At 39.9% G+C, this 22,784-nt stretch overlaps 1 long non-coding RNA gene across 2 annotated transcripts; it reads left to right on the top strand.

Annotated features, from left to right (window-relative positions):
• The first annotated feature begins 6,587 nt into the window (after positions 1 to 6,587).
• On the top strand, positions 6,588 to 21,549 carry LOC311194364. 2 transcript variants are annotated; one of them, XR_014617444.1, is made up of 4 exons: positions 6,588 to 6,751; positions 19,392 to 19,445; positions 20,064 to 20,239; positions 21,090 to 21,549. It is a non-coding gene; the product is annotated as an uncharacterized lncRNA (long non-coding RNA). The 2 variants fall into 2 exon arrangements; XR_014617445.1 differs by lacking the exon at positions 6,588 to 6,751 and adding an exon at positions 6,834 to 6,943.
• Positions 21,550 to 22,784: the final 1,235 nt, after the last annotated feature.

Genomic DNA, 22,784 nt, shown 5'->3' with positions numbered 1-22,784 from the left:
TACAACTTGTTTTCCAGTAAGCATAGCCAACTGGAGAAATAGTAGAGGAAGTTCCATGAGGATGAAGGTTCATGAATCTACTCAGGCAGACACTAATGGATTCAGACATGGCTGTTTAACCCTACCCTCCCAACAAACCTCGAAACAACAACTCAGTAAAAACATCTGCTTGTTCTTCAAAAGAAACCAAAAATGGTAAATGCAGTGCAAGTGACTGCTACTCAAACAGATAAAGTCCAATTAAAAGGTTGCTGTTATTTCACACCCTCTTGATTTTGAATTCAGTTTCAATCACAATGCACAAAACACGGAAAATGTTCAGAAGAAGAAGACAGAAATTGTATTCCAAGCACAAGAGCTTTGAGAAGTGTAAACACAGGTCCACTCACAGTTTTTGACCAGCAAAGTCAGCAAAAGTCTTTCTAACTATGCAGTGTCTCAGAAGCTGAAAAGCTGCCACGGTCCCTCTGATTAAAGAAATTTGACTCAATTATCCCGTGCACATATATCAAGATAAAAATACTAAGTACGATGAATCCTCATGATTCAGAACATAAATTGATTAACAGTCGGTTCAGCCAAAAAGTTGTCTTTGTGGTGTATTTCATAGTTAGGCATCGTGGCAGGAGGAATTGGCAGAAAACAAAGTTGAACATTTAATTTCCATTGTCAGTTGACGAAGCAATGATCTCAGAAAAGCAGTTGCCTTATGCCAATGTGTATTGATATATGTGACCATCTAATATTTTCATTTGCATTATGAATAATGCTGCTTAGCACAGGCCACCTAAAATAATTTATTTTTTCCAAAAATGTGACTGGAAGCCTTCCCAGCTTACGCAGTGCTTTTGCCCTTTGGGGAATAATGTAGAACTGAAGTCAATAACTGTATTTTATTTCAGGTTGTGTGTAGCACGTGCAAAGCAGTCACCTTCTATCCCCAATGCAAGATTAGCAGTTGTGAAGTCTCAATGGTCTCTGTAAGGGTACTGCTGGAAATCAGCAGTTACTATTCACCTAGAAAGGAATTCAGAGAGTATTCCAAATCTTTGCCAGGATTCATAAGGCTATTTTAAGAAATATTTTCGCAATATTTTTGAAATATGCATTTTTCAGTGTCTCCTTTTCCTTTCTCTTGTCCTCAAATACATAGATTAGGGTAAGGCTGAAGATACTACTTTATTTTTTTAGATGTACTTCCTTAGGTTCCTCAGTGTTATTTAGCTGATAAGGACACAGTTGATTTAAGCAAACAAACCTACCAACCGTAGTGATGCCCAGAGCATCTGTTGGTTAGAGCAGGCTGAAAGCTTCTGCCCACATTTTTCCTTCTCGACATGCTGTTTAATATTTTTTTTTACACAGGAAAATCTTTAAGACTTACTGCTCATCATGCCCAGACCTCTACTGGTCTAAGAAATCATTATATATTATGTCAGACATTGCTCAATTAAGTGTTGTAGTTTGTGGTCCACTTTGCTGCTATCAGAAGAGCTTATGTCAGGCTCAATCACTTGCAACTAGACACTTACTCCCCTTTCCAGAATAAATGTATACAAACCTATTTTGAATATGAATGTTACCATTTCCTTTTATGTTTTCCCCTCCTGGACACTTCTCTATGGTTAAATTTATAAAAAGGAAACATTTCTGTTAGGTGCATAATGTTTCTAAGCAACGTTTCTCTCTTTTGGGGGATAGGAAAGAATTTGCTTTTCCCTCATCAAATGACCCTTGTCCACTTTGCCCCTGTTTGAAAGCTTCAGTGTTGCCACAGAGGCTTCAAAAATATAAGCATCATTATGGGAAAGTACACCAGGATCTTACACTTCATGTCTCACTTGCATACAGCTATTCCAGTGAAACTCTCCTGGATTAACCAGAGCTGCCAAACTCCACTGTTTGTCCCTGAGTGTGTGACTTGGTTTGATTTGACATTACAAAACCAAATAAGCCAAATAATAGTTTGAGATGAACACAAATACAGGAATACCAGAAAGTCCTCTGAGATGTAAAATCTGTTTTCTATCTACTCTGCTGTGTTTCCTTTGCCGCTCTGAACCGGTACAGGTTTTGCTATATCAGTTGTAGAAGTCATCAACAGCAGTAAGCTGTGTGCTGGTGACTGTGTTATTATAGTCTTGTTTGAAAAAGAAACTCAATCCACATTTTTCTCAGCATTGCAGAACGATGTACTTATTTGAAAATAGAATTCATACTTTTTTCTTCCCTTGCCTAAATTATAAAACTAGATCTTGTTTCTTTGAAGGCATGCTGGTAGAGAGTGGGTCATCAAAAGGGATAGAGGCAAGATACAAAAAAAGAAAGAAAAATAAATACTTTTTGAAAATTCATTGTTCGACACAGAAATGAAGGGATGCTGGACTGCAGCATCATTCCTTCTACCTTATTTGCTTGGCTAACAGGACCCCCAGCATCTCTTCTTCCCTCTGGGCTCATCAACCCCATCTATTATTTTGCAGCTTTGTTTTGGGGGAGAGAAATGAGAGGAGACCATTTCTTGAATCAGAAAAACCCAGAACAAGGATAAAGAAGCAAAGGAAAGAAAAGCAGGGCAGGGCTCTCCTGGAAAGAGTCCAGGGGAGGGCCACAATGATGATTAAGGGCCTGGAGCATCTCCCCTATGAGGAAAGGCTGAATGAACTGGGGCTGTTCAGCCTTGAGAAAAGAAGACTGAAAAGGGATCTGATCATTGTTTATAAATACCTGCAGTGTGGGACACACGGGGAAATGGCCAGCCTCTTCTCAGTGGTCTGTGTGGACAGAACAAGGGGCAATGGCCTCAAGTTGGAGCACAGGAAGTTCCACACCAACATGCATAAGAAATTCTTCACAGTGAGGGTGACAGAGCCCTGAACAGGCTGCCAGGGGGGTGTGGAGTCTCCTCGGGAGATATTGAAGCCCCGTCTGGATGCTGACCTGTGCAACCTGTCCCAGGGAACTTGCTTTGGCAGGGGGGTTGGACTTGACATTGGTCTCTTCCAACCCCTACAGCTCTGTGATTCTGATTCTGGTTCAAAGCAGGGCTGGGGTGACCCAGAGTGTGTATCAAGACTAAATTTATCCATTATTTCTAAGTGAGGTGGTAATTCAGCGTCATCCCTAGATGGGCTACTGATGCAGCCTGTTTGCATGGCACTGAGACAGGAGGAATTGTGTACCCAGACCTTTTTCATTTTCCACACTTCTGTCCAATTTCCTTCTCACTGCGGCTTTGCAGCAGTATTCCCCTCTGCTAGGTGTAAACTGCTTTGGCTCAAGGCAACCACGTTCACTGTCCACAGCATGCACCTGAGCACACAAAGACACACATGGCTCTCAGTGGAAACTTCATCAGATATTTTTTTTTTCACTTCAGAAAGCATATTGACCAAAAGGATTTTCAGGGAAAAATACATCCCAATTAAAATCAGTCACTTTAAAAAAGATGGAAAAGGAAAGGAAAATTGTTGTGTAACAGTCATACTTTTGCCAGAGAAAAACAGGCATAGAAAGGGAAGTCTTTCTAAGGGTTTTATGGCTGGGAAAGCCTGGGAACTTTGTTTTTCAGAATTAGAAATGCAGTGATATACTGCTCTTGCTTGCTAAAAGGAGTGTGCTAGCTATGGTAGAAGTGCAGAGCTGAGTATGCAAAGATTGAAAAGACAAGGAGCTCAGAGAACCTGGAACAGCCTGACAGACTAGTCTGACTTCTCTGGGACCCAAAGAGCTGAACGCAAATGCCAACTGTCCAGAAACAACTCTATAAAATGAGATATAATCCCAAGAGGAAGAACGTAAAGATTTAACTAACCACTCCTGCAGAATCACACGTGTTTGCCGGCTCAGCTACCTACAGCATCAGCCTCACCCTTGAATCAGCTAATGATTAACTTCAGCTATGTCACAGCCCCATCTCCTGTTGCTGCAGAGGTCAGCGGGGAGACAAAAGGGAAGGGAGAAGAGGAGAGGCTGAGCACGACTTGTGCGTCATCAGGAAGCTGAAGAAGGAGGAATTGCTACTCCTCAGTGCCTGGCTTCAAGCGGCGAGCTGTCAGGCACGTTACATTAATAACTGTAATTTGTAACTGCGAAAGCTCCGGGATATCAGCGGTGCCTTGGTGAGCTGTGACCAAGGATTAGCTGCAAGCAGCCTCCTCACACGGGAGGAGCTTCCCCGGCCCAGAAAGCACACAGTCTCCCCAGCAGAAGGGAACCGTGCTTTGGAAAGGCACCATCAAGTGATGGTAAACTTCAGCACCTGAGTTTTGCTAATCTCATGGCACGACTGCAGCACAGAGAAAAACACATTTGAAGTATCAACCTTATTGCCAACAGTTATGTGCCAGTGGAGTAGCAGGAAATCAGCTCGGAAGTGTCTGCTCTACTTCTTCTGTTTATAACACACTGCACAAAAGACATCTGACAGCATTATCAGCCAGAGAGAAATAGCTGCAAACTGCGGTGTAAGTTTAACTGCATTTATTATAGCTGGCTTTTTGATGATTGGAAAATTCCCAGTGGGATTGAGGAGATGCAAGCTACTGACATTTAAAACATTTTAATTTCACCTTAATGTCCCGCTAACACTTTGAAGAGAAAAGAGTACATGCAGTTTCATTTTACACTGATGGATAATTTTATCTCGTTCAGTTTACTCAACCTAATACTAATTCTCACTCCAATATTACTCTGCAGTTTGAAGGCTGACATTTATTTCTTTGACCATGCTAGATTTAGATGATGCCTTTTCCTCCTCTGCAGCACTGCTAATTCCTGGGCTGGTGACCCCATGTAGGCTGGGTACCAACCATCTCCTTGTGTTTACCTTCCCCTGTGCCGGTAGATATTTTGTAGTCACACGATGTGTCCCCACCTGACACAGAGGTGTCTATATGCCTCTTTTGCTGTTGTCAGAGGTAAGATTAGTTAGTAGCAAAATATAATAGTAAAGTATTGCAGTACATTTAACTATGCCTAGACATTCTCCTAGAGTTCATCGATAAAGAGTGTAGAGAGGACCAACAGCACGACGTTGTCAGCCATCAGCAACCCATTAGTTCTCTTTTGGGGTTCTCACAGAGGTAGACACACATTTTCCTGCTTAACATCTTTTGTCCATGTCCAAAGCACAAGATAACTAACAGGTTTATAACTAACAGGTTTATAACAGTCTGTCCCAGGCTTTGGGTGCAATTCAGTTCGTTTTCCCCAACACACACTTTGGGATTCACAGGGCTGACTGCAGCTGCGAACACCCTGCAGCTGTTTGGGTCTGGTACCAGGGACAATTGCTGCAGGACCCACAACTGCCAGGGCGGGAGGCAACCTGAAGTTCAGGACAGAAGGACACCAGAGCACCCGAAGCCACCCACCCTGAAGCCGATGGGTCCAGCTGGAGATGCTCTCATCATTTGCTGTCTTAGATGTCAGAGCCATGATGTTGGCAACAAATTAACATGGAAATGGCAGGGAAGAGGACATGGATGGGCCAGCAAGCAGATATTTGTTTATTTAACCTCTCTGCCTGACCAAATCAACACTTCCACTCTGCCACTTTTAATACTTTTTCACCTGAAAAGGAAACAGAAAAGACCAACCTCAAGTGCTGACTTTCCTCGTCTTGCTGCTTCTTTCTTTAAATACAAGAGCTTTCTCTGGCCAAGAACCGACTCCCAAGTAGCCAGACTACTTATATCCACAATTGCTGGCTTACCTACTGTCAGATAAGCATCAGGTTAAGAAGCCAGGAACATCACGTGACTCAAAAGATATGCTACTTTTTAATATGTAAATAACGTGCTCCAGTAAGGACAACTGGAGGAAACACACATATTTCTCCTCGGCTTTGTTTGCACATCTGTGCATTTCCCACTTTGCTGTGACCTTTGCCTATTATGGGATATTTTTATACTTGCTGATAGGGCTGGAGTTTTCTGTTTGTTTTTAAAATATTTCCAAATTCCAAAGCAAGGACATTTAAATTTGATTTTTTTTCCTTTTAACTTTTTGCAGTTTTAATTTACAAGGTCAATTTGTCATTAGAGTGCAGCGTGCTACATTCACAGAATCACAGAATTACAATGTTGGAAAAGACCTTTAAGATCATTAAGTCCAACCGTTCCTGTCCTATGCTAAACCATAGCACTTGTACTGGAAACAAAGCAGCTCGGAAATCTAGTGTAACACTGGGGTAGCTGTCAAATATTTGACTATCTCCAGCTGCTCAAGGGATCACTCCCAGGTTAAAGAGCAGGTTACATTATTCTCCTGAACCCATTAAGTGAAACATTAAACATCCTAAAAGGTTCAAACGTGACTATGCTCAAAGTGTCACAGAGAGCCCCGAGCCAGTAATAAGCTGCAAATGGGTGTTTGCAGCACAAGTAGGCACGGCCACAGCAGCACCATGTTTAGCTAATTAGGCTAGAGTTAATGATTAACTGGTAACAGGAGAAACTCTTGTGGTAACAGGTGGTTTGGGTGAACTATGAGCCTTTTGAAGGAGAGGGTTGCTGGGACTTAGGAATCTCTTTTAAGTGTCTCCAACTGTTTTTCCAGTTTTAGGTCTTCCTTGATACCACTTGTGGTGGGATTCTTTGGGCAGCCTGAGTAAAACAGACAGCTCTTTCCCCCTATTGCAAGCGTGTGCCTTGCTGTAGCAAGCAGAGATGTGTACTAAGTGTAGGGTTTCTCTGCTCAGGTTCTGACTATACCCACCGGTTATATTTTCTGCTCAAGAGTGATCCTGGTGAGTATTAGCAAATCCAATTAGGATTTTTTTATTTATAGGGGCATGTACATGCAAGATGTGAAAATGCAGATGGGTTTTAGTGATAATTGTGCTGAAAAATGCTGAGGGACACCAAAAGAGTGTCCCATGAGCAGAGAGTTCTGGGTGAAGCTGATGGGTGCACCAGGCACGTGATTGCCAAGGAAAGAGGTGAGCACACGCTCTGGGGAAAGCTGGGCTGGGGAAATGGCTTTTGGGATGAGAAGCTCATTAGGAAACCAGACTGGAGTTTCTGCAATGGAGTTTTTGTTTGTTCCTGCAGTACTGAAGAAAACACAGCTTGGTTTGTGTGACTTGTAAATGAATGTTATTGCACCTAAGAAATACTTCACGTGCCAGGTGTATTGTTGTGTGGAAGCAGGCTGCTGGGGCTGCTTATTCCGGTTATTGTTCTGTGAAGTACCTCTGCTGAGACCATGGTATCTCTCTCCCCTATGGATATGAGGCTTGTTCTGTACATGTTAAGATGGCTCTGTCTTTCAGTATTGCAATTTAGAAATATAATCTACATGCACTTCACAAGACTTTACTGGCACTTTTGATCCTTGACCTGTCTATACAGTAATTATTAACTAGCTTAATTCTGAGAACTGTGCTCATGTTATGTTTTTACACAAGATATTTTGGCGTGATAAAACGATGCCCATTACAAGTCAAGGTTGGTTTTGCTCAACCAAAACAGCCACATTAATTCTAAATTCAGTGTAAACAAGAAAGAGAATAAATGTTTTCCAAGTAGAACAACAAACCTGGCAAGGAATAAAACAGATTCATGCTTTTAAGTGCATGATATGAGTGTGCAGAAATACAGAATTTCAGTTTTGAAAAATGTCAGAACACTTTACAGTCTGAGGTTTATGTAGTTTTTTTCCTCTTTCATTTTGTTTTAATTCTTCATCTTAACCAGCCTTAGGCTGGTTAATTTCAGGGTTTTTTTTAATCTGTACATATATTTAAGCCTGAATTCTATTTGAGTCTGAACTGGGACTGATTCCGGATGTTTTCAGACAAATGCAAATCAGAGCAGTTGTTGACTGAATTTACCTGAGGATAAACTACAAACCCAGAACCACCCCTCCCTCCACAACTAACTTAATCTGACTCATGTAGTATCAAGACTCCATCAATGTCAGTGATGCTATCGTAGTTTGTGTAAGGATCAGAAGATTTATTGGGTTTAATAGCTTACTATTAGATGACTTTTCATATCAGTGCTTCCTTGAGTTCAGTTCAAGAAAGTCATCTCCTAAACTATACTTGGATAAACCAAATACACTCAGTTTTATAACTTCCTCTCTATAAAGTTTCTTTTCCAGGCATCCCACATCCTTTTCCTGAATGTTTCCAGTTTTCATTATCAGTGTGGGAATTAGGCTGTAGAATTAAAGAGATCGTTACAATAATTGCCTCATTGATGCTGCACAGACATACACCACCACTTCCCTGCCTTTTCTGTTTCCAATACTGCTTATGCCTTTGGGTATTATGTCCTTGCTCTTTCTTTCAGCATCGTACCAATGCTTTATATTCAGCTTTCTGTTCAGCTTGCTATCTACAGTCTTTGTTTCTGCAGTGCAGGCTATGTCGATTTTCCTAAGTGTGGATATATGGCATTGCAGCTGTACAAAACATGCTTGTCTATATTTAAAACATAGGTGATTTACACTTAGGAGCAGCAAGCTTTCCCTAGTACTTCTTTAATCTGCTATTCCTTTTATGTTATTGTCAAATCAAGGCAAGCTCGTGTCAGAAATGGCCAGAAACTATTTTTCAATGTGTTTTACCAGAGACTCTAGTAGTGTGTGAAGTCTAAAAATAGTTTTAATGTTGTCTAAGTCTATTGATGATCATGAAAACTGGTACTAGTGTGAGAGACGTCCTATACTTTAACATATCCTGAGGTATGACATGGTATAGATCCTCCACGGGTGTAGTCGTGCTGAAGTCAAAATGAATCAACTTGTGATCTTTTCTACATAAGACTTCGTATTTCCTAAGTTTACAAATATTTATCCACATTTTAAATTGCCTTTTTCACACTGGAAGGCAAAAAACCTTCCTGATTTGTCATCTGAAATTTGTCTTTGCTTCCCACACTTGGTAGAGAACTGGGAAGCAAAATTCAGAGGGTGGAAAATGGCAGAAATTGCTGAATAGAAATAGCTAACTCCCCTAGCATGAGCTGTGTTGTGGGACAAAAGTCATCTTTTAACATTTTTCTCTTTGGTTAATATTTTTTCATTGAACTCTGTTATGGAAATGAGTGGCCACGTGCCAATGAACAAATCCACTAATGGTCTTTAGTGTTATCATTAACTTCAGAAACTATCGATAGAAGAAAAAACTGTGGCTGCAGAAGAGAAACCTCTGAAATAGTCTTACACCATCTATAGGTAGTATCTCTAGCGGAAGACAGAGTAACTGCAGAAAAATCACGGTAAAAATAATTCTCTGCTAACAAATCTCTGGGTTACTGCTACAAATGTTTGCATTATGAGCACAGTAAAGCCTTGTTTGCCTCTAAGTAGAGCAAAACAGCTTAAAGACCTTGAGTTGGATGCTAGATTTTAGTAAAGACTATAATCTTAATCAGAGAGGGGGAGAAGAATACCCAAACAAAAGATCTAAAGAGGGGTTATTAATTTCTAAGAACAACTTATCCTATGCTATTTCTGCATCTCCTGATGTAGGCTTTAAAACATACAAACTTGCAGAGGATGAGGCTGGGAGAAGATACCAGTCTTTTTAAGATGGATGTATTTCATAGCGTCGTGGGGAATAGAAAAGATTACTCTCTGCATTTCAATAGCTGGCATTCAATTTCATTTTTTAAAAGTACCAAACCATAGAGCTTCCATCTCTTTTATTATTCAACAGTTTAATATGCTGCATTTTGTGATATTTACATCAAATGTCTTTCATCCCTTATAATATATTCCCCTTACCTGTTAAAATTCTGCTTCCATGGAATGAAGTGAATGATTATTACCCTTTCAGTGAGCTTATGTCCCGAGACACTTGAAAGCTGTTATTGTGTTCCTGCTTATTCCTTATTTGGCCAAATTATAACCACGTAATTCTCTTCGTTTTTATTCCCTCTTCTTTTCTCACAAAAAAAAAAAAATACCACCAACACCCACTCCCACCCATCCCCACCCCCCAAATGAACCTTTTATTGTATCTCTTCTTTGATTTCCTTCCAATTTAACATCTTTCTGGGAGCCCGTTTCTCCTAGCTGCATGCAATGGTCACAGCAAGGTTGCAGAAAATCCTTGCTTTGTGACTGCCATCCATGTCCAGAATCCTCTGAAGTTCTCAGCTGAACTTCCATTGGCTTCAAAGGGCACTGAATTATGTATGGTTTATGTTGGGGGTTTTGGGTTTGTTTTTCTTTTTTTCATTTGCAGTAATTTATTTTCAGTCCCTTGATGAATCTGTTTTGGCCATGTTCATCCATGGTTCTTGTCAGTCTGTTTTTATTTCACTCCCCTTACTGACATCTCAAATCTTCTCAAATGAGCATAATCTGTGCATTTCATTAAGATCTTATTTATGTCTTTTTTTCCTAAATCATTAATGAAGATATAAAGTAAACTCAGACTAACAATCAGTATGTGTTACCCCACTGGACATTTCCATCTAGTTGCACAGCTGTTTATTGTAATTTTTTTCATTTGTCTTTTAGCCAATATTCAATCCACGCACAATTGTCTCCAGCCAAGCTGACTTGAATTAATTTTTCAATTAAGATTTCATGAGACAGTGTCAAATGCTTCTCTAAAATCCAAATATCTGTCAAGTCCTATACTGATTTTTTTCTTTTTTCTTTTACTTCACTTTTTTCCCCTCCTCCTTCTCTGTTTGAAGCTGGTTCCTTGAAGTTCTTTGCACAAAGACATCAACAACAGTTCCATATGTGGAACACTTTAAAACTCTGCTTGCCAACAGGTAGACTTGAAGGAACGTTTGGCTCAGGGTTTGCAGACACTGGAAAAGACAGACATCTCTCCTTGACTCCTTGCAGAGTGACTCTGGGGTAAGCTGAAGGAATTGTGAGGTTGTTTAAACTAAATCCACTCTCAGGTTCGTAAGTCCCCCCTTGATTTTAGTTTATGCAACTTGAAAATAATTTCTGTCCACTCCTTATCATGATACAAAACCCAGACCAACACATGCAGGCTTCTTAAATCCAGGGTGCTATTCCCTAAAGGTTCTAAGGGTTTGAATTTTGACAGTCTTGTTCCTGTATATTAATCCTCTGGTATTTCCATGGCTTTCAGAGGGACTAATCATGCATTGAGGAGCTGCTTGTGGTTAATTAAAAAAGTCTTGTCTGGACATCTTAAACCTACTTTGTGTTTCTCTTATTGATGTATTTACATATTCTTTAACATTTAGTTAATTCCTTTCATTCACTGAAAACAGTCATGAAAATAATTGTTCTTGGCTGGTTTAACTCCCTGTATACTGGATCTGTGCTCATTGCAAAGGGAGTTTTATGGAAAGAGAGATGATAGCTTTCTAGAAACCCAGACGTATCATCCATGTCAAAGCCAACAGTAAATTTCCAGCTGCTAGGATGAATGAGTTCACAGTGACTAATTATCAGGTGTTTTTTCCTTGATTCAAGAGGAATATTGTCAGAAAAACATTTTATAATCTAGTCAGACCTCTGCCAATGTAGGGGAACCCCTCAGTAAGATTTTTGAAGGCCTAAAATGCTTTCTCCTTCCATGAGAAAAATACAGGACTGTCAATGCCTGCTTTTGTCATAGCCAGAGACTTAGATTAATTGCTGAAGGATTATGTGGCTCTTCTAAAAAATCACATCTGAATCTATGAAAGATTTAAAGAGGCCTTTGAATAATGAAGAAAACCATTGAAATTAAAGAAACCAAATGGCTTTTATTTTATTGCAAACATATTTTAAGACTTGACAACAGTTGCCGTGTTCCCCTAATTTTTGCTATAAAAGGGAAGTAAAACAACAGTTTATTGTAGCAATACTTCATACTGCCCTACTTCTGTAAATTGTCTTTAAGCTCTAGGGGTAAGGATGGAACATTCATGTTTTTAAATTGGATACAAAAGCAGTTTCTATGCTGTGGCTGCTGTAGCATAAATTGCTACACAGAGACTACAGGATATATCTAAACATACTGATGCTCAGCAAATTGTGAGCGGTTTTTTTCCTTGCTTTACCTGCAATGCTTATAGTTTGTACTCCTTTTAAATGCTTTCTAATGTTTGGAAGGTACAATGCAGACCTTGAAAATGTTTCCTATTTGTAGGAGGTAGCATAATTCTCCTTGAAACAGACCCAGAATTCTGAGCTGTCCTAAAGTTATAAAATGTTTTAGCATAACTAATTTATAATATAAATTGGCTGACCAGCATGAACCTGAATCTTACCCTGCCATTTTTTATGAGGACATAATGTTCTACCCACAATAATGGAGAGAAAATAGTACTTATTAAACTTTCATTTGAGAGCAGCAGTGGGTCATGTACCATGTCACAGGGGTGATGCTCTCTCCAGATTCCATAGAGCAGGGCCTAAAGGATGGCCTTGCCTCATATGCTCTTGGACAGGTAATAACAGGTTGATATATTTGGCATGCCAGTGGTGCGATGGCCTTGCGGTCACCCGGCAGGAGCAGTCTCAGTGTCTGCAGAAAGGTCCCGGGACTGCTCGGAAAGCAGCTGAAGGCTTTGCAGATGATGGGAGGCTGCTCATATCTGTTCAATATTCCAGATGGCATCTGGAATAATTACACTTAGTGAGGCGGTGAGGAAGGGAACTGTGCCGTTAAGAAGCCCTTGCGAAAGCCATTTGAATGGATTGCTGTATGTCGCAGACAAGCACATAATGTGATGCTGAGCAATTAGACGCTGAATTAGCAATTAGATCTTGAATTGAGTGGACCTCTGATGTAGATACAAACTGACTCTGGAAACTCCTTCGTCACTTGTACCTTTGTTGCTCTTTGTTGTTCTTACATTCTCTGTAGGAAGGAAAATACATTATAAGGCTTTAATAAGTGTTAATGGTCAGATTGTAAGGTCCTATTACTTCATTTATTTATCTTAAGATACTCAGTGTGTGAGCAAAATGAGGGGCACAACTTCTCCAGCCATATCCTTGAGAAGTTTGGATGAGATGAGTGGGAGGCTGTGGGTAAGAACAGAAATAAAGCTTTTGAGTTCACAAGGGGGCAGGAGGGCCAGTTAATAGCTGCAAGATTAGCAATGCAATCACCTGATACTTAAAATAATACGAGAGATCTGAAACACGGAAAGCAATTAAGCCTTGCTATGGATGAGAGAGCATTACCTGAAAGTATGTATGTATTTAGAGCTTAGCCACAGCAGCAGATGCTGCCTCTGAAACAAGGTGCTTACAGGGACGGGCAAAGCTGCCTCTGCACCTTTCCTCCAAATTGCTATAAAATGCACAATAATTACAAATTAACTTTTAAGAGAAGACATGTGTGAACACACAAATACGCAACGTGAAACAATTTGTTCTTGTTTCTGAAATTATCAAATACATTGAGGTTTAACTGGCTGGGGTTTATAAGGAGAATAATTTTGAAATTAATATAGAGCGTTCTTATTTGGTTTCAGTGTTTAGGCATTAGATTTGTTGGGTTGTTTATTTTTTTCTTTCAAACTGATGTTATGAATCCTTGAATTTGTTATAATAGGAAAAATGGCAGTTTTCTTTATTGCTGTTTGCTTGACTCAGAGGGGGGGAAAAAAAGCCTGACAAACATGTCTGTCATTCTGTTCAGTTCAGAAGACACAGCAAAATCTGGATGCAGCGGAAACTCATTATACATTTTTGAGGTAGCAAACATAGTTTCCATATCTCCAGACTAGTACCTAGTTTAAAAGTAAACATTAAATTTACAGCAAAATGTTCAGATGGATGCCTGGTTTTTATGCAACTGCACTTGTTGAATCCTCTGGAACCGACTGCAATTTCAACCTGGAGGGTGGAATAATGTATATTATTCCGTGTATTATGTATCACTTTGCCTACTTCCCAAGCCATCTCTAGCCATTCTTCCTGGATATTAATCTTTGGTTTTGGCAGCTCCAACATTTGTCATGTTCCTAACTGGACTATAGTCTGGAAACGAGAAGGCATCAAGGTTGACACTGAAAGCAATCAGTTGTCTTCAAAGCAAGACCTGGTGGTATTTTTAATCTATATTTTTTAAAATTATATTTTTAAATCTACATTTTAAAAAATATATTTTTCCATCCACAGAAAACTTGGTTTTCCTTCATATTAATACCATTGAAAAAAATATTTCCCACAAGACTGAAAGTCTTCAGACTACACCAGTAGTTATATCTGTAGTGTTTTGGACTCTCTTAAGAAACACAAAGGAAGAACACTTTTACCAAAATAGACTTAAAAATGTATAAAACCTCAAGGCTAGGTTTGGAGAAGACGTTTTTGTGGCAGGTGTTGCTTTCATCCTCCTCACAAAAGGGAGGAGGAGGTGACATACCTACAAAGCAGGCTCTAAATAAACAACCTTTAAAAAAGAAATCTTATTTTTTTTTAAACTAAAGAAAGAAATAGGTCTCATCAAATTATTTTTCTCTTTAATATCTTTTGATGTTCTTTATAAATTAACTTTCCTGACCCTCCAAAGAAGGCTGACAATACCACACTTTTGTAAGTCCTTTCAGGGTCCACTCACTTCCAACACCATCAAAAATATGAATTATTGGCAGCACCATCAGCCTGTTAATCTTTCAAAAAAAACTCAGAGTAGAATTGCAAACTTCGTCACCTTCCACCTTCTTTGTATTACAAAAGTTTGCTCTAAAATAGCATTATAAATGGTGTCCTGAAGCAGGTTTTGTTTTACATTATTTGAATGATTTCTCTTCAGCATTGGAAAACTTATTCCCACAGAACAAACTGTTTGTAAATCCACTCATCCAAGAGATAACAACAGGATAAAAGACATTGTTAGTTTCACCTTTTATGTTTGTTGGTGATTTCACTAGCTAGATGACCCCATATCTTTGTGGTGATCAGGTATCAAGTATATGCTGTTATTTAATCTTGGCTGCTTGTGGTGGGTAAAATGGGCAGAACACAGAAGTCAAAGGTCTCCTCTGCAGGAAAAACCTGGCTAGGAGATGCGACACCATCCTTCACTTACCACAAGACAGACACTTTTTGTGAAGCTTGTAAATGTCTTTGTCTTCCCAACAAAACTTGATTCAGGTGCAGATTCTGTGTGAGGTTAAGTGAATATAACGAATGTGGGAATTTGGGTTCATGAAATGACAGTTCCTATCCATCAGTCCCTAACACAACAGGAATTCCCAGAGATTCAGATATGTTGAAGCTCATTTTTGAGTTTCAAGCTCATAGTTTGCAAGTTCCAGATGCCATGCAGGTTGCAAGGTTATCTTTGAGACTGTGCAAAATCAGAATTGTCCCTCTCTCAACTTCAGCTGGAGGCAAAGTATTTTCTGATCTCTCTGCAGAATGGGGAGAAAAGGCTAAAGAGTATTTGGTCCCCATAGTCCACAGGGAGATGGAATCTACGTGATCATGATAGGAGAAGGTGCACCCAGAGATGCTCAGGTTATACCTGGGTATTAACCAAGTATACCTGGTTATTAATCGACTGAAAACAGAGAGGTGGTGAAGTTCTGAAGTTCTTCCTTCAGAAGAAGGAAGCTGTAAAATTAGGGAGCTATAAAATTGTTATGCTGTTTTATTTAAGGCTTTCTCAGTAATTTCGAAGAAGCAGTTAGCCCCTAGAGAAAGAGATAATTTTATATTTAACTTTAGGCATGCATCATTTTATCTTTCTGTTACATTGATTTACATGTTACACCAAAACCAGAAAATCTGTACTGAAAGAACAGCAGTGTTGCACACACAAGTCCCCAGTTCCAGCATTCCTTAGCCTGTAAGTTACCCACGGGGCTTTAAGTTGCCTTAAATGGTGGGGTTTTTTAACCTTTTGACATTACCTTTCTTTGCAATATAATTTACTAGGGTTTTTTTTCCCCACCATATCCTGCCACCTTCCATTGATAGGGTTCTTGCTCCTGTCTAACAAATAGTTATTAAGTGTTGCATATAATCCTTGCCTTTCAGGGTGTGAATTGTCCTTTTTTGTTGCATGATCTTCAAAAGGAGGTTGTTCTTCCTAAGTAGATGGGGGCAATGTCAGCAATGAGGCAATTCTAGGTGTTATCTTTGAGGATATGGCTCTTTGTCCAAAAAAAGATCTCTTTTGCCTTGTAGCATGCCTGTTTGAGCATCCACAATGCAAAATTAAGTTCCTCCTTCCAGAAAAAGAGGAATATCTTTGAGAGGGGTTTTTTTTGTCCACATAAAATATATACACACACAGAGAAGAGTTTCCTACGAGGCACCTGTATGTCTCCATAGAGCTGCCTAAACACAGCCAGCCTGGAGAGGCTGGATATATAGAATCATAGGAGTTGGAAGGGACCTCAAGAGATCATTGGGTCCACCCCCCCTGCCAAAGCAGCTCCCCAGCTCATATTGCACAGATAGGTGTCCAGACAGGTCTTGAATATCTCCAGAGATGGAGACTCCACCACCTCCCTGGGTAGCCTATTCCAGGGCTCTGTCACCCTCACTTTGTAAAAGTTCTTCCCCATGTTGGTGCAGAACTTCCTGTGCTCCAACTTCCAGCCATTGCCCCTTGTCCTGTCTCCACAGAGCACTGAAAAGGGGCTGGCCATTGCCCCCTACATCCCATACTTAAGATATTTATAAACATGAGGAGCTACAAGTTACATGTTTCTGTCTCTCAGAATATAACCTTAGAGAAGCACCCCGGATATGGAAAAAAGCTTAACTCTCCCTTTATCTTGTTTATAACCAGATCCCTGCTTCCCCATTTATTACTCTAGATACCACTCTATAGCCTGTGGGGTGTGTGTGTGTGGGGGGGGGGAGACCAAAGTAATGCAAGACTTGACAGGAGGCTGTAAAGAGGTAAGGATGTGTACTTTGCTGACAATTTAACATTAGGAAACCTAAGTGGGAAGCTGTTATCTTGTCTGTGAACCTGCCATGAAGGGTGACGGGAATCAGCAGGCGGATCACAGCTATTTGCTAAACAAATAAGAATTCTAAAAGCCAGGAATAAGCTGCCCACTTCTAGGTTTTGTAGAGGTGCGTATTGCACTGACTAAATATATTTTACTTCTCTACTCCATTTGCCTCTAATTAGCCCCTTCTGTAACTTTGAGAAGGTTTGTTTTACCTTGTATCTCTGCAGATATTTTCTCTGGGGTTTTTTGGAGTTTTTTTTAAAGCCTTTGAAGTTTTGGTAATTATACCTCTGCGAGGCAGCGCTGCTGCCTCACTTCTCCCTCTCTCCCTTCTATCTTTATCTCTACCACCCCTCCCTCCTTTCAGCTGCAAATTTCCGCTTTTCCTCTCCATTTACTCCTGCTCTTGCCAGCTTTTGCCACTCCTTGTTCTCGTTCACCACCTTTATTCTCAATCCCTCCCAGGTTCCATATTCCTGTATCTCCCTCTTGCTCCCATCAGGAATTTCCTGACTTTTGGGTGAACAGGAGGACCCTGAATAGTCCCCTACTTTTTGTGTCTCTGACCATGGTGGGACTGCCAAAAAGATGCTGCTATTGCAGGGAAAATCCTGATCTAGTGCTGCAGAAACTTGCGTGCTTTGATCAGGGATTGCAATTAGTAAATAGAAGGTGAGAGGAGAGACAGCAGAGAGAGTGGAAATGAACTGTCAGATGCATTAGCATCTTGTCTGGATTTCTAACGAATGTCTGTGTGTACACCGGGATTTTAGAAGCTTGTTACAGAGCCACGTTTGGATTTGGTAGATTTTATTGAGTGTTTTTATTTAGGGTTTCCTTACATTTAAAAAGAACCATACTACATTAAAATATCCCTAGCCCAGAAATACTAACTCAAAAGGTCCTAGATTTAGCAATTAGCACCTTTCCTGACTAACGTTATATCAATACAATGTGATGAATTTCGTTGCCTGCGCTGAAGTGCTACACAACTTCTGGTCCGGAATATAGTTCAGCTGAAACTGGCTCTAAGAAGTACTGAATCATGCCCTGCAGGTATCTTTTTATCTATATAGCTGTATCTGTATCCTTATCTATATTTACAACTCATTCCGATGCATAAAAGCCGTGTTTCTTCATAAAACAGCACTGAAAACAATTTCCCCTTTGACTCTCAAATGTTTGAGGTGTCTTAGAAGGCGGATACTCCCCCCTCGCCTTGAGTTTCAGCCTGACATAGAAAATACCCCTAAATGATTTGTTTTGCAGCATTAAAAACAGATGAAAGCGAGTGCTTCAGTAAAAATTTCCAGGCAAGCACAACAGCCAGTGACCCACAAGAGAAAATGACAAAGTGCCTTTGAACTCTGTGCTACCGCCCAGCCTTTCATTGCTCCATGTCTTCTTAGATATTTTTCTTGTATTTAGTGTTGCAATTAATAAAAAAAAAACATATAAGAAGGTAACAAGGTGTCAGCTTCATTTCCAGTTAGGACTATCTGTTGATTAAAAACTACTTTACAGTGACATTAAGCTGCAAAGAACAAGTCCAAAAAAAAAAGCGTAAGCCCAAGACACGCACCGTCAGTCCCTGTAGATTTAAATTTAATTAAATGAGAAAACTGCAGGACCTTTTTTTTGTTCACACTGAAGATTCCCAGAGCTACCCCACGAATGGCTTTCAGTTATTGCAAATCTTGAGCTCAGTTTGGAATATTGTTTTATCGTTAATGCTGCCAGTGATTCCCCATTAGGTCCAGTATCTAAAATGCCACGCTGCTGCAATGAAAATAAAAGGCCTTGGCCTCATACTAAATAAGTCCTGAGGTTGCAGCCTCTGTAATCATACCGGTTTATCCATTTATTAACACAGTAAGCTACTTGTTTTGGATGTGAAATTCAACACTGAAGTGAGGCTATTTTGGGAGGTGTCGACCACCTGCTCCCAGATGCAATGGAGCCTTTTGTTTTGTAACACCTAACCTGTTCTGTTATCTCCCTTCATCACCATGCCCTGGACCACTGGCCACATGAAGCAGTGCCTTCTGTCTCAGCCTGATCTCCCCCCAATGCAGGTGTCTGCACACCCAGGGCAGCATGGAAAAAAATGCTACATGTATTCCCAGTAAATCTGGTATTTATCCCTAAAAGTATGAGAGAAAACTGGGCATCACTTCCTCACCCCTGCAAGTAATTTGCTGCCCTTCGAAGCATGGAATTATTCATCTGACATTTTTCTCTTGTCTATCTACCATCAGATCAAACAGAAAAACTTTGAGCCCAGGTTTTTGGGGGCTTTGTGGGGGTTTGTCGTTTTTTTAAATTTATTTATTTGTTTGTTTTAATCTTAGCTTTAATATTTTGGAGTTTTCACCAAGATTCATTTATTTCTAAATTTATCCCCAGACAAAGCTGAGACTATAGTATGTGATAGCAGTAATGTAAAATGTTGAATGTGAAAATGTCATCAGCAGCATTGCTGGATATGGTCTTGTTAATGATTTATTTTTTTTTTTTTTTTAGAGAACTTGCCTTATAGCATCAGGGAAAGAAGTAAAAGGAGGCTGAGGAGAAAAGGTAGGGGACTCAGAGCTGTACAAACACATCTCCCCGGTGCCTCTAACTTCATCCAAAAAAGGGAATTGTTGTCCTCATAATTGCAGAATTGTTTTAAGCTGGCCTGTTCTGTGTGTGAGGAGCTGTCCTTTCAAGCAAACACTGTGACTTTTTGAGATGAAAGGCCAAACCATGTGTTCATGAATTTTAATGTAAACAAAATCAGCTTTTTTCCTGGTTTTATGATCTCTCTTTACTTTGTTGTGTGGGGTGAGGGGCGAAGGAGCAAAACGGCCAAAGGGTAAGTTGCAGCATGCTGGTACACATGTTTTCATCTCTGGCTGAATCTTATCCTCCATGCTCTAAAGAGATCACATTTACAACAGAGACCTGAGAGACTGAGACTAAGTAAGTACCTGGAGCACAGCTTTTCCACAGCACTGCTAATAGAAACAGAATACGAAACGAGATTAGCCCTTCTGCCTCTTCAAGGGCTTCTCTGAATTTGCAGAAGTATATGCTTCTTCTGCATCAATGATTATTAATAATATTATTCATTTTCAAAGCAGGTTTTTTACTTTTTTTTTTTTAATTTCTAGCAAAGCAGCTAAACATTTCTGTCTCTGTTTTGTTACTTAGGAAGAAGCACAGCAAAGGCAGAGCTTGTTCCATGCTCTGCAGCAGTGTATTGACAGACCTTTGGCTAAAGCGTGGTAGCTCCAGCTCCATACCAATTAGCCTCAGCAAATATTCAGGCCAAGGTGACCTGTCAGAGGAGTTCAAAAAGCAGTCTTGCAAAGTAGCACCTGCAGAAGGTAACAACCAGCTTTTCTTACATCTTTTCTGTCCTGTGTATTCACTTGGTCACAGAAGCAAATGTGTTCCTAGCACAGTTATTTTGAAGGAGAGCTGATTTTTGCAGGGTGCCTCCCATCCCAAATTTCCTTACTTTCGACGCTCTCCTGCTAACTAATGATGCTGATGCACCAAAAATGCCATCTGCCATTTCTGAACTGGCACCTGCCCCGCACATAATTTTGAGCATCTCATATGGTAATGCCAAAGAGATATTCAGGCTTTTAATCTCCACCATCCACCTCTCTCCCAATAGTACTCAAACATAGCATCTCTTCTAGTTAGATATTCCTGTACATACATCTACAGCATACTCTATACAGCTACAGCAGCATCCAGAGATACACTCTGGGAATTAAAAATGCAGTTTCTATGAATATTTTTGGGAAAGAGCATAACTCCTATTACTTCACAACTTCACTTTGAAATCTGCAAGACAAGAAGTACCTTCAATTTATTTTATCACTGTAATTTAATGGTACATATATTTTTCTTATTTAAAGGCAAAAGTCTGGGTGAATAACGACACTTTAAGGTATATTTGCTCTAAAATAAAAGGCTTCTTGCAGCCAGGTTTGATGCCTGCAGTATAATGGCACTGAAACACCTAAAAAGTAATAAACACTACACTTTCTTGTAATGCATTGAGATAATGTTACTATTATGAAAAATAGCATTCGTGTCACCAAAAAGTGACTGAATTAATGATCAATCCCTTTGAGCTGAGAATCCTCATTCTGGCCTGAAGTTCTCCAAGAAATGACAAAAACGTTAAGTCATTTTGACCACCTTCCACCTACATCTCTTCAGATACTACTAGTTTGGACCAGATTCTGCCTGACACAACCCACCTGCTGAAACACTCCTGACTCCAGAGGAATGCTGCCTTGGCTGAGCTGCCCACTGAAACCAAGTTTTTGTTTACAGTTGCACGTATCCTTGTTTGGCACTTGCTCACCCTGCTGCATCTACCATGGACATGTTGGAAAAGCGACTCAGATGATTTGTACCACATTCAGTCAGCAACTTCTCTGCCAAGGATGGAGAGGTACCACACAGCGCTGCAGGATGAATTGTGGCTCTCGGCAAAGCAAAACACAGCAGTGCAGTTTGATGACTCTTCAGCAAAAGGACCACTTGGGAGCACAACACTCCCTTTGCTGCCAATGCTCAGTACCAGCACAACAGGATGGGTCTGTATGGCTTCTATGTCAATTGCCACTTAAAATTTCAGTCCTGTATCTTAATAAAGTTAAGGTGATCCACACATGCTCCTAACTTCTGTCCATCATGTTGCTTTCAACACAGTAATAGACATTTTTGTTGCCACATCTAATACAGACAAAAATGATTCTTGTTTCACCACTACCTGCTCCTTTTGTCCAAGCTTAGTCAGGTTTGCTCGTAAGAAAATGCCAGGCACATGTTCAAGGAGGAGGTTGGAGGCTCCGTATGGCAATGCCAGGGGTGAGGATGCACAGGAAACCGGGATGCAGTGGCTGCATCCTGCAGCCCTCCCTGAGGAATGATTTGTGGGTGCTCAAGCCTGAACCAATTTTGGGGTATTACATTTAGATCTTGCTGGATATTGAAAGTTGCAGACCTGAAATATATCAGTGATTTTTTTTTTTTTTAACTCCTAAACAGAGGGAATATCAATTCACATCTCTTCCCTTCCATGGAAGAAATTATTCTAGTTCTGTGAAGATGATATTTTTAAAGATGGGGAGGGAAAAATGGGAGTAGGTGTTATCTGTTGTATTGCACTTTTATATTCAGTTCATCAGAAATTCTAATGATAAAAAGACATTGTAAACCAAATGAATGTACAACACCTGCTTTTTAATTACTTCTTTTACTCCTCATTCCTGACAAATAATGGTCAAAAAGTAGTGCTTGTGTAGAAATAAGTTTCATTTTAAAGAGTCAGCATTAGCCAATAGGAAAATATTACTACTTTGCTTTTTCTAGCAGCTTCTAGATTGCACCTATCATATCAAAGCAAAAATCTTTCAGTGATGAAGATTTTCTTGGCCAAGAGAGAAAACTGGAAGGTTGAGATACTTCAACATCTCCCAGTTAATGTGCCAGCATGACAACAGTATAATGCTGAATTGACAAAAATTACTTCCATCCAGTTCAGCAATCCAGCCCATTCTTGTTCCAATTACGCAAAAGAGAAAACTTAGAAAATTGGGCAAAAAACACCAACAAAAAATACCGATTAGCTCAACTAAAAACATCAGAATGAAAAGGTTCAGCTGCACCAGGGCAAAATCTAAAATTAAACCTTCAGAAATTACAAGAATTATAGAATAAATAAGAGGTGGTTATATTTGTTTTGGTTTTCAATATTTTATCTTAAGTTAAAATGTCTTGATTGCAATGTCTAGGAAAGATTACCAGCTGGAGGGCCCATTTTACTTGTCAGTTATTTAGCACCTTTATAGGAAAACCAGCCAAAACAACAAAAATCTCCCCTGGCCTTTGATCTCTCATTTTTCT

Source organism: Gallinula chloropus (genome assembly GCF_964237585.1).
Source record: "Gallinula chloropus genome assembly, chromosome: 8".
Taxonomy (NCBI): Eukaryota; Metazoa; Chordata; class Aves; order Gruiformes; family Rallidae; genus Gallinula; species Gallinula chloropus.
The sequence above is the reverse complement of the archived record's forward strand: the minus strand, read 5'-3'. Positions and strand labels throughout refer to the sequence as shown.